The sequence below is a fragment of the Euprymna scolopes genome, chromosome 1 (genome assembly GCF_053919585.1).
Source record: "Euprymna scolopes isolate OS-2025 chromosome 1, ASM5391958v1, whole genome shotgun sequence".
In the NCBI taxonomy this organism is placed as follows: Eukaryota; Metazoa; Mollusca; class Cephalopoda; order Sepiida; family Sepiolidae; genus Euprymna; species Euprymna scolopes.
The window spans coordinates 47513034-47523279 of record NC_136482.1 but is presented as its reverse complement, the minus strand read 5'-3'; the positions used below and the strand labels follow the sequence as shown (position 1 = coordinate 47523279).

At 32.8% G+C, this 10246-nt stretch overlaps 1 protein-coding gene across 3 annotated transcripts in view; it reads right to left on the bottom strand.

The window, feature by feature from the left end:
* Nucleotides 1–10246, bottom strand: part of LOC145294368 (uncharacterized) — a 1286825-nt gene that overhangs the window by 926043 nt on the left and 350536 nt on the right. The window lies entirely within an intron of this gene.

The following is a 10246-nucleotide window of genomic DNA, read 5'->3' as shown; positions in this document are numbered from 1 at the left end:
TTGAGGATTACATTATTTAAATGGGTGGCCTCGTATCGCCTTGCAAAGTCATTAGTATATGCGTGTGTATTGTGGTTTATATATGTGTATAAGTATATATGTGTATGCGACATGCTTGGTTTACTATGATTAGTAAGAATGATTCAAGAAAAACATATAGATGACTACAATCTGTTTACTAATAACCATTTTCCTTGTCAGCGCAATGCAAGGTAATTTAAATGTAATTTGTTTTTATAAGCAGTAAAAGAAAAAAAAAACGAAATAATTAATCGCTTTTCTTTACTACCTGGTTTTCTCTGTATCATTCTCTCAGAACGCCAATAGGTAATCTTTGTGAAGACCATATTTAGACGAAAATATAAAAGACTGTGTTGTTTTATTTTTACATATAAATTATATGACCTAACTACAAATTCCTATTAATAAGTAGGTAGTATTTAAAATTCCTATCCTATTTACACTTTATTAGCTCAATATAATACATTTATCATATATAACTTTACGTCATCTACGTCAACATTTTTACCATACTCCGCCTAGAGTTTCTAGACGTACACGGGGTTTTCCGGGCAAAGCCAGCTAAACCTGCGCGCACTTCGCTGTTTTATGTATAAATTAAACTAACAGATACGAGAGAAACTCTAAAAGAGAAACAAAGAACACCACAAGAAGATAAACAATTACATTCTAGAACTTTACGAAAATAAGGTAACGAATAATTTGCACACGAAAATGTGATATTATATTTTGTTGTGTTGGAGTAAATTACATTAAGTCAAGCATTATCCTCAAGAGAAGCGATGTTTTTTTATGTTTAGAGGAAAGTTTCTTCTCATTCCCAAATAAGAGCATCATAAAACGCTTTCATATTAAGCTCATTGATTAATATCGGAAGACAAGAACAAATCAAATAATTATATTTATCATTTTCCATCTGCTTGCCAGCTTTCCGGAAACAGTTGTATAGGAGTAAATATTCTTGACATTATACTTATATCCTTCTATTATTAGCCCGCTGTTTAACTTGGCAAAGTCCAAATATATCAATTCGAATAATAATATTGTACGCATAGTGATAATTTTCTTATGTTGTCATTAAACAATGCCCCATACTATTGCCGAACACCTTTTAATACATCTATATTTGAAAATGTACAATAGGCTATATAAAAATAAACGCAATCATATATATATATATATATATATATATATATATATATATATATACAAGAGAAGAGTGTTTCGAAGCATGTAATTATAAAAATAAACACAATAAGAAAACAAATAAATCAATAAGAAAAAAATTATAAAGCATGTCTAATATCTTTATCACAAAGCGATTATTTATTAAGCACATGATCGAAACCATTAAGCAATTTTAAGATGGTGTCGTCTTTGAGTACACTCGTCGGTTTTGAATGTTCTTAAGTAGAAATCAATGAACTTCGCCGGCGTCTACGACGAGTGTTTTCCAATTTAAGAGTTCTAAAATGAAATATGAAGTAAATAAATACAAAACTGTAAATCAATATGATAATCAGTTTTACATTAAAACTGTAAAAGCTGAAACAAAGCAAGCAAATATTAAAAAAAAGCTTAAAATTAAAAACTGACTAATCCATAACTGTCTGATCATTTTCATTTTTTCGATTATTATTTTTATATGTATATAAACATATTTCCAGGCACTGATATTCAATGTAGAATTTGTTCATAAGAATAGAAATGATTATATTGCTATACATAGTTATTTTGCATGTGACGTATATTTACATAGACAATGTTTACCATTATAAATTGTATAGGAATTGGGTGACTTAAAAAATGGGGTTTAGTATATTCATATTTAACTGCAAGAAAAGTAAAAATGGTGTAAATTTTGTTCTCTTAATGCAAACAAACTCCTGGCAAAGAAGAATTGTTTAATCATGTCGAGTTATAATAGATTTAAATAAATGTTCCGAATAAGTTTTTAGAGATTGTACATTATCTCATGCATTCGTGGGGTTTCTTCTTTTCAACGATTTAATTAAAATATAAACCAGCGCCAAATAGGTAGCAGCGAAAATGTTCCATGACATATGCAAATCAAGCAAAATTCATGTCGTTTTCTACTCTGCTTCCAAAACTCAAACCTTACATGCTTATTTCATCCAAATTAGAAAAGTTGTAATAGAAAATATTAAAAATAATCCGATAGAATGTGATTTTCTGACTACAATACAAAACGAACAGTTTTCACTTTACATTTTAAAATCTCATAAACTATCGTTCTTGCTGAGATTTCGACGTTATATGTGTGGATTCTGTCGTTAATGTTAGTTAAAATACCGCTGAAATTATGGTTTGCACTATTTGAAACAATAATTTACTTCAGTTTGCTTATGCGACAATTTACCCATATTACTACTGAAAAATAATGAAATAATGAAATTATATTATCTAAATTATCTAATGAAGAAAGAATTATTTATATCTTTGATACTATTTTTTTACATAGGCATCACCACTTATCAAGGCCGATCGGCCACTCAATGATAAGGGTTAAAGAGTGTAGAGTAGTCAAAAGTCTATATATAACAGACACACACACATGCCGACACATATATATATATGTTCTGATAATTTTTTTTTACATCTTACCTTATTCCAAAAAGTCAGATGTTATTTGCAACATTAGCGTACAACTGTTTCACTTCATAAGTGGTATATGTAAATTATGATTCATTTATTGTGATTTCACAAACTGAGCAGTTCATGAGGCCAAATAACGATGCCAATTCCTTTTTACAGTCTAATGAGAATACATACTTAATCAACAGTCCGGCATTTGCGAATTTCTTTTTTTTCTTACACCAAGATATGCATGCATTAATATATCGGTGTTTTTTTTATTATCAACATGTTTTGATTTTGTACATTGCACTAGCCTCTAACGTTTGGATAATTACAATAAAATTTTACTATTTGATTTTATACGTGCAGTGTTGCTAACTTCTAATGTGTAATAGTTGTTCGGCAAAGATGAATTCATTAACCATTACCAACGTAAAACGTTATCACTTTCTTATTAACAAAATATCAGTATCATTATTGTAATTTATTCTCATCAATTTACATGTATTATCATTTTCCAATTACGGACTTAATACTTTCAAAATATGTGTTTCGATAAGCTCTCTACCGTAGAGTTAGATTACACATTCGATAATGAATCACCTAATATTTATTATGTTTATACTTCCTTCCTTAAACCTCTCGCAACTAATCAACAAAAAAAAACAGTTTTACGTTTTTCATTGATACGTTTTTAGATTTTCAAGTTCAATACTTTTAAATGTAGGTGTTCAGGCGATAGTTATATTAAAATATAGAATGTTTTGTAAAAATGTTAAGTGTCTCAATTTTGGTATTAATTTTGTAAACAGGAAGTTAGCATAATTTATCTTTTAAGAGGATTTGCAGTAGTATAGGACATTTTACTGTTTGAAGGAAATATTTCGTCCTCAGAAGAGGGTTGCGTCCTCCTAAGGCAGTGCTAATTCTCACAACTCAAACAGATATTCTCAACCGTTGAAAGGAGAATTATGATGTCTTAAACACGTCTTCTGTTATATCCTCCATCTCACACAGTGTCGAAATACCGGATTAGTCATTTGAACTTACTTATGAAGAACTAAGCACATCGTAGCTGGTAAATCACCATCAGCAAATAATGGCCCAATTCCTCCGGGGCTGTATAAATATAATGGAAATACTTTTGTCAAAATTTCATGCTCTTTATTAAAAAATATATGGAAAAAGGTCAGGTTCCACAGGACTACAAGGCCGCCTGCATCAAACCCCTCTACAAGAATAAAGGAGTTAAGAATCTTCCTGACAACCATCGTGGGATACCGCTGCTTCTAGTGAGGTGTCTCCAGAGAACCAGTGCGGTTTTTGGTTGGGTCGCGGCACGTTTGACATGATATCTTCACTCCGTCAAGTTACAGAAAAACCTACCAGAGAGAAATCAGGAATTGTATACGGTGTTTGTGGGCCTGACGAAACCCTTTGATGCTATGAATCGTTACGCTTTTGGCATTACTTGAGAATGCTTGGTAACCCCGAGAGCATACAACACGTGATTATTTCTTTCTTAGAAAGGACGAGGGTTAATGTTATCTCTGATGGTATGATGTCCAAAACCTCCAATGTTACAAACGGGATAAAACATGGGCGAGTAATTGCACCAGTTCTCTTTGCTTTTTCTTTTCACTTATGATGAAACATGCATTTAGTGACTGACACTAGTATCAATTTCAATTTTGGTCATCTGGTGAATTGTTTTCCGTTCTACGGTTAAAAGAACAAACTCTTCTTCAAGCCGAAGTTATTCGCGATGTCTTGTTGCCGACGATGCTGGTCTGGTGGCAACATCGTTCGAAGAAACGTAGGCTTTTCTCGACCGCTTTCAGTTGCATGTAGGGCCTTTGGACGAACACTACTGAATAACTGCCTCTGTGGAACCTGTTTCAAGAATTTTAGCGAATAAACTGACCCATTTAATTATCACCCTAATAGCCTCCTCCCGCTTTTCTCCAAAATATTTGAGTCTATAATTAATCAAGTCATAGTCCATCACCTTACATCTGCCAATCTCCTGACTGACATTCAATATGGATTTAGGTAAGCCCGTTCCACAGCAGATATTCTAACTCTAATCTCTGAAAGTATAGACCGTTCTCTGGACAAACTAGAGGAGAGTAGAACCGTAGATCTCGATTTATCTAAGCCTTTTGACAGGGTACAGTGCACAGTGTTCTTCGAAGAAAAATAGTTTTTTTGGTATCACTGGATGAATACATAATATAATTAAATATTTTTAAGCAAGAGAAAAATCCAGGTTGTCCCCGACGAACATATGGCAAAACAATATGGTATAAATGCGGGTTTAGCTCAGAGGTCTATCCGGGGGCATTTATTATAAATGACCTCCTTGATAAAATTGTCTCTGTGATGAGTATATTAGCTAATGACACAACTCTCTATAACAGGTGCGAGGTGAAAAAATAAACACGTATCCATGGAAATGGCAGCAACACTTGCGGAATGGCTCCTATCTGTAGTGCAATGAAGACAAAAATGGATGCTCACATTCAATAGTACCAAGGCTAAGCTTGTTTGCTTCAATAATTACAAGAAAATTCTTCGTACACCAAATAGCAATGCCCAAGACCCCATTACCTGAAAGTACTTCATGTAAACCCTTCGACTTAACGTTCTCAGGAGATGCGAACTGAACTAGATAAATTGAAAGCATTGCTAAAGATGCTGCGCAGCAGGTGGATTTTTTTTCATCCGTGCTAGAAAACTACTTACGCCTGAAAGTATCTACAAGGCCACCATTTTCCATGTATGGAGTACTGTTGTCACAGTTGGGATGGTGCATTTGCTACTTGTCTCTCGCTCTTGGACAGAGTTCAAAAGAGATTAACCAACCTGATATATCATGAACTGGCATGTAGGCTTCGGCCTCTGTCCCACCGGAAATGCTGCACCTCTCTGCCTGTTCTACAAGTAATTTAATGGTGAATGCTCTGACAAACTACAAGCACTTGTATCCCATCGACGTAAATATCCTCCGACAAATCCATCATGCAGCTAAATCCCACCACTCCACACTAGAGATCTCTAGCCTTTTACTCCAATAGTTTCTTCCCCGGAACTGCTAGACTTTGGAACTCTTTTCCGGGATTCTGGTTTCCAAACAGAACTAACATGCAGAGGTTAAAGTGTAATGTGAACAGATATATTACTACTTATTTCCCTATATAATATCACTGCATCTTATGTTCTCGATATAGACCCCTAAATAAAACACTGAGGTAATGCATCAGCCTTCCCTTACTCCAAATCAAGTTGAAAGCGTAAGGCGAAACCCACCTGACAATAGAGTTCCTAAACGTAAATGAAAAGGGAATTGTCTTGACATAAATTATGTGAGGTCGTTTCCCTACGTCGGCAGCAATGGATCCATTGGTGAAATTGTTCACAGGATTGCTAATGCTACCTTTGCCTTTGGAGGACTTCGTCACCGCTCGTGGGATGAAAGGGTTATCCGAGTCGACATAAAAAGTGTTGTTTTCCGTGCTGGTTTTATCCCTATCTTTCTTTACGGTTCTAATTCATCCGTACATACATCACATTGATCAGTTAAACATATTATGTAAAAGCTGTCTCCACGACAATGTGTCAAATCTTGAATTATTAACAAAATACAACATATATAGCATCGAATCACTCCTCATGAAGTAGTAGTGCCTCGGACTTGAAGATGCCTGATAACAGAATGTGATGAATTGTGGGGTACCGTCAGTTAGCACTGGAAAAAGAAATGTTGGGCGATCTTGTCTTAAGTACGGGAACAATTTCGAAACTAATCTGGCTGCAGTAAACAGACACTATGTGAGTCTTGAGAAAGAAGCGAGTGAGTGTAAGGAATAGAGATCGCGGTGTTTTGAAGGAATCAGAAAAATGCAATATGATAGCCTTAGTAACTTGAGAAAAACAAGCACCGATTAAAATGAATGACTGCGGCACCGCTATCAGCAGCTGGCAATTCATACTCAAACTCAATATGCGACCGTGTTTGCAGTCCTCTGGTTGGAATAAACGTCACCATATGAAAAAAAAACATAAATGGATTTAAATATGTGGGTGGTCGGAAATTCCTACGTCGTAAGGATAGGAAATAAAATTGTCTGTGTGTGTGTACATGCCCCTGTCAAACCATCGCGTGAATTTTTAATGTACTGACTCAAGATGGCACATCTGGGGTGGGTATATTTTGGAAAATCTTTTGGGTCGATTTTCGGCCAAGAATTTGGCTGTTAAGAGGTCAAGGTTCAACGAATTTATTTTTGAAAATTCTACGAAATTCTGCCGCAAATTTGGAATCAAATCACTTGGAACTTTGGATGTAGGCTAATTGGACGAGGATCGAGGGAGTAAATTGGACTTTACTCCAAAACAAAAAAGGTTAAGGGGTTAAAATGGGAAAAAAGTTAAAACATATTTGACCTCTATTGTCCTTACTAGATTTTAGTCTAAACATTTTAAATTGTACATTGTGTATTCCGACATCGGGCAACCATTTAATCGGTTTTTGGCCGAAAATTAAGTTGTCAAGGGGTAAAAGGTCAAATATTTGACATTTGCGATCTCTAGCAAACAATTCAATGAACCTTGAATCTAAACATTTGAAAATTACATAACGAGTATTTAGAGAGGCAGCTAGATTTTAATCAGTTTTCGAGCGACTATTTGGTTACTGAAAAGACAAAAATGTAAAGAGATGCCGTTTGCAGACATTACAAAACTCCTCCATCAGTTTTGGGTCAAAACAGCTGAAATTGTAGATGTAGTTTTCCTTGACATGAGACAAACATTTTAATGTATATATATACATTTGACATTACGTTTCTGAATAGTACACAGGGACCGAGAAAATCCGTGCTAAACGACTAGTGTATATATATATATATATATATATATATATATATATATATATATATATATATATATATATATATATATATATATATATATATATATATATATATATACAGAACAGGTAGTTAATAAAACATGTTAAAAACACTTTTAAAAAGAGGTAAAAACATATTTAATCTTAAAAACGAAGCACAAAATAAGAGGATATATATATATATATATATATATATATATATATATACTAGCTGGGGTGCCCGGCGTTGCTCGGGTGTTTGGAGTGCTATGCTGTGCAAAAAAAGCAAAAAAAAAAAAACAAAAAAAAATGGTAAATTTTTTAAAACTTTGACCCCTATTATGACCCCTTAAAATTTATAGTTTCGAGCTCAAATCACTTTATTAAGTTAGATCCAGGTTCAGGGAACCTATATCTAAAATTTCAAGTGTCTAGACACAAAATTGTCGGAGGAGTTTGGTAGAGTTCTTAAAGGTCAAATCGTTGAAATTTGACATATTAACAGATAAATTTCTGGCTGACACCCGTCACATCGATTTTGCCAAATCTCAGTACCCGGTATTTCAAATTTCAAGTCTATAGACTAAAAATTGACAGAGTTATTGCGTAGGGAAATGCACACAGACATACAGGCACACAGACACAAAGACAGACAGACAGACACGTTCACTTTTATATATATATATATATATATATATATATATATATATATATATATATATATGATGAAAGTCAACCATATTTGGGCAGGAGTTAAGATCACTCCCAGAAGCTTGTCGAAGCATGTTAATTATATATATATATATATATATATATATATATATATAAATATATATATATATATATATATATATATATATATATATATATATATATATATATATATATATACTCCACATTTCAGGCAATTTATAAGTTCGAAATCTCAACGATTATTGATAAGAATTTAAGATAGGAAGGTTAGTTGGAAAGCCAATTACCTGAATATTAAGGTGGGGCATTTTACATTGGCTTTAAATAGCACACAGTTGTTTCGAAAACATTGAGATCATATTCATCATTAATATAGAAAAGTGAGCCCCTATTTTTAAAAATATAATTAATCCATACCATTGAAATTTATCATTTCCTTCGATTGTTACTATTGTCCTCGTTTTAAGCTCCCTTGAAACCTTATTACTGTTGTATTTTGACAGGATGTTTCCTGGTAGAAAGATACTTAACCCTTAATAGTATTTCAATTATAGTAATTTGTTGTCTTATTTTTCTTATGAATAACAAATTATCTGATATTTCTCCAAAACTGGTGGCTTTAATGATGGGAGACTAAAACATGCTGTTATAGTTTCAACCGATCAGAAATAACAAAAAAATGGTAAAACATATATTTCTCTGTTCTTACATCTCCCCTATTTGTTTTAAACAAATGATGTCAATTTGACCGTGTATAAACAATATTCCCCACTGGAGATATTCATAATTGTACCATATTTCCAAAGAGGGAATATATGTCATATGGGAATATTTGGAAAACAATCCCCCATTTCTGTTATTGCAGATCAATTGAAACTATAGCAACAAGTATTAGTTTCCCCCCATAAAGGCGAAAGGTTTTAGGAATAATTTTCTATGGATTTCATGTATTCTTTTTCATGTGTATCAATCACATTATATTATCTTTAGGCAAACGTTTGACAACTATTTGGAATGTAAAATTATCTACAGTCTCGCATAGAAAAAAACTTGTTTCGCATGTTTCAGATATCTCAGATTGTAATTACATTTACTTATTTTATATTCCTCTTCATTATAAACTATTATTCAGAAAGTAGAGGAGTGCATTAGAATATTGTTGATTACTTGCAAATAAATATGAATTATGAAAAACATCTGCTCATCAATTTTACACTAGTAACAATTATAATATAGATAGTTTTTGAATTAGTTTATATCTAATGAACATTAATGATATGTCCGTATAGGCTTTGTATAAGAACACAACTATTTTGTTATGTATTATATGTGTAAGTATTACCACAGTAAAAAATATGTTTGGAAACTTAAAGATGTATGCATAACTATCCGGAAAAAAGGCCAATGGGGATTCAAACTTTCTCAAAGACCTCATTATGTCCGATGCCGCACATTTTAATCTGAATGGGTTCATAAATAAGCAAAATTGCAGGATTGTGGGATCAGAAACTCCCCACGCAAAGGCCAACGGCAATTACACCATCAACAATGTACAGTATTGTGTGAAGTTACGGCGGATGAAGTAATTGGAATTGGTGGACATTTGGGTAACATCATTTTTCATAACTAAAATTAGACCTTGTAAACAAGATCTCTAGATTTACTTGTGTAAATATAATTGGACTAAGTACACTTGATATCGATCCATGTCTTAAAAAGTCACGGGGAGGCTCATCTAATTACATTTGAAAATTGGTAAGTATAAGTAAAAGATAAAGGAAATTAATAAAATTTAAAATCCGTCCGCTTCTTTTGGGACACACTGTATTTGAAAAAAAAAAAAAAAACAAGACATAATCACTGACAAAAATATATGATGTGTGTATATTGCGTGCAATTATAAAAAAAATCATAACAGTATTTTTAGTATAAAAATAAAACAGCCAATGAGTTTTATTACAATTTGATTAAAAATAGTATATACATTTTCTTTCCCATATTATTTGATATAAGTTTTTTATCCACAAAAGAATATGATCAGTA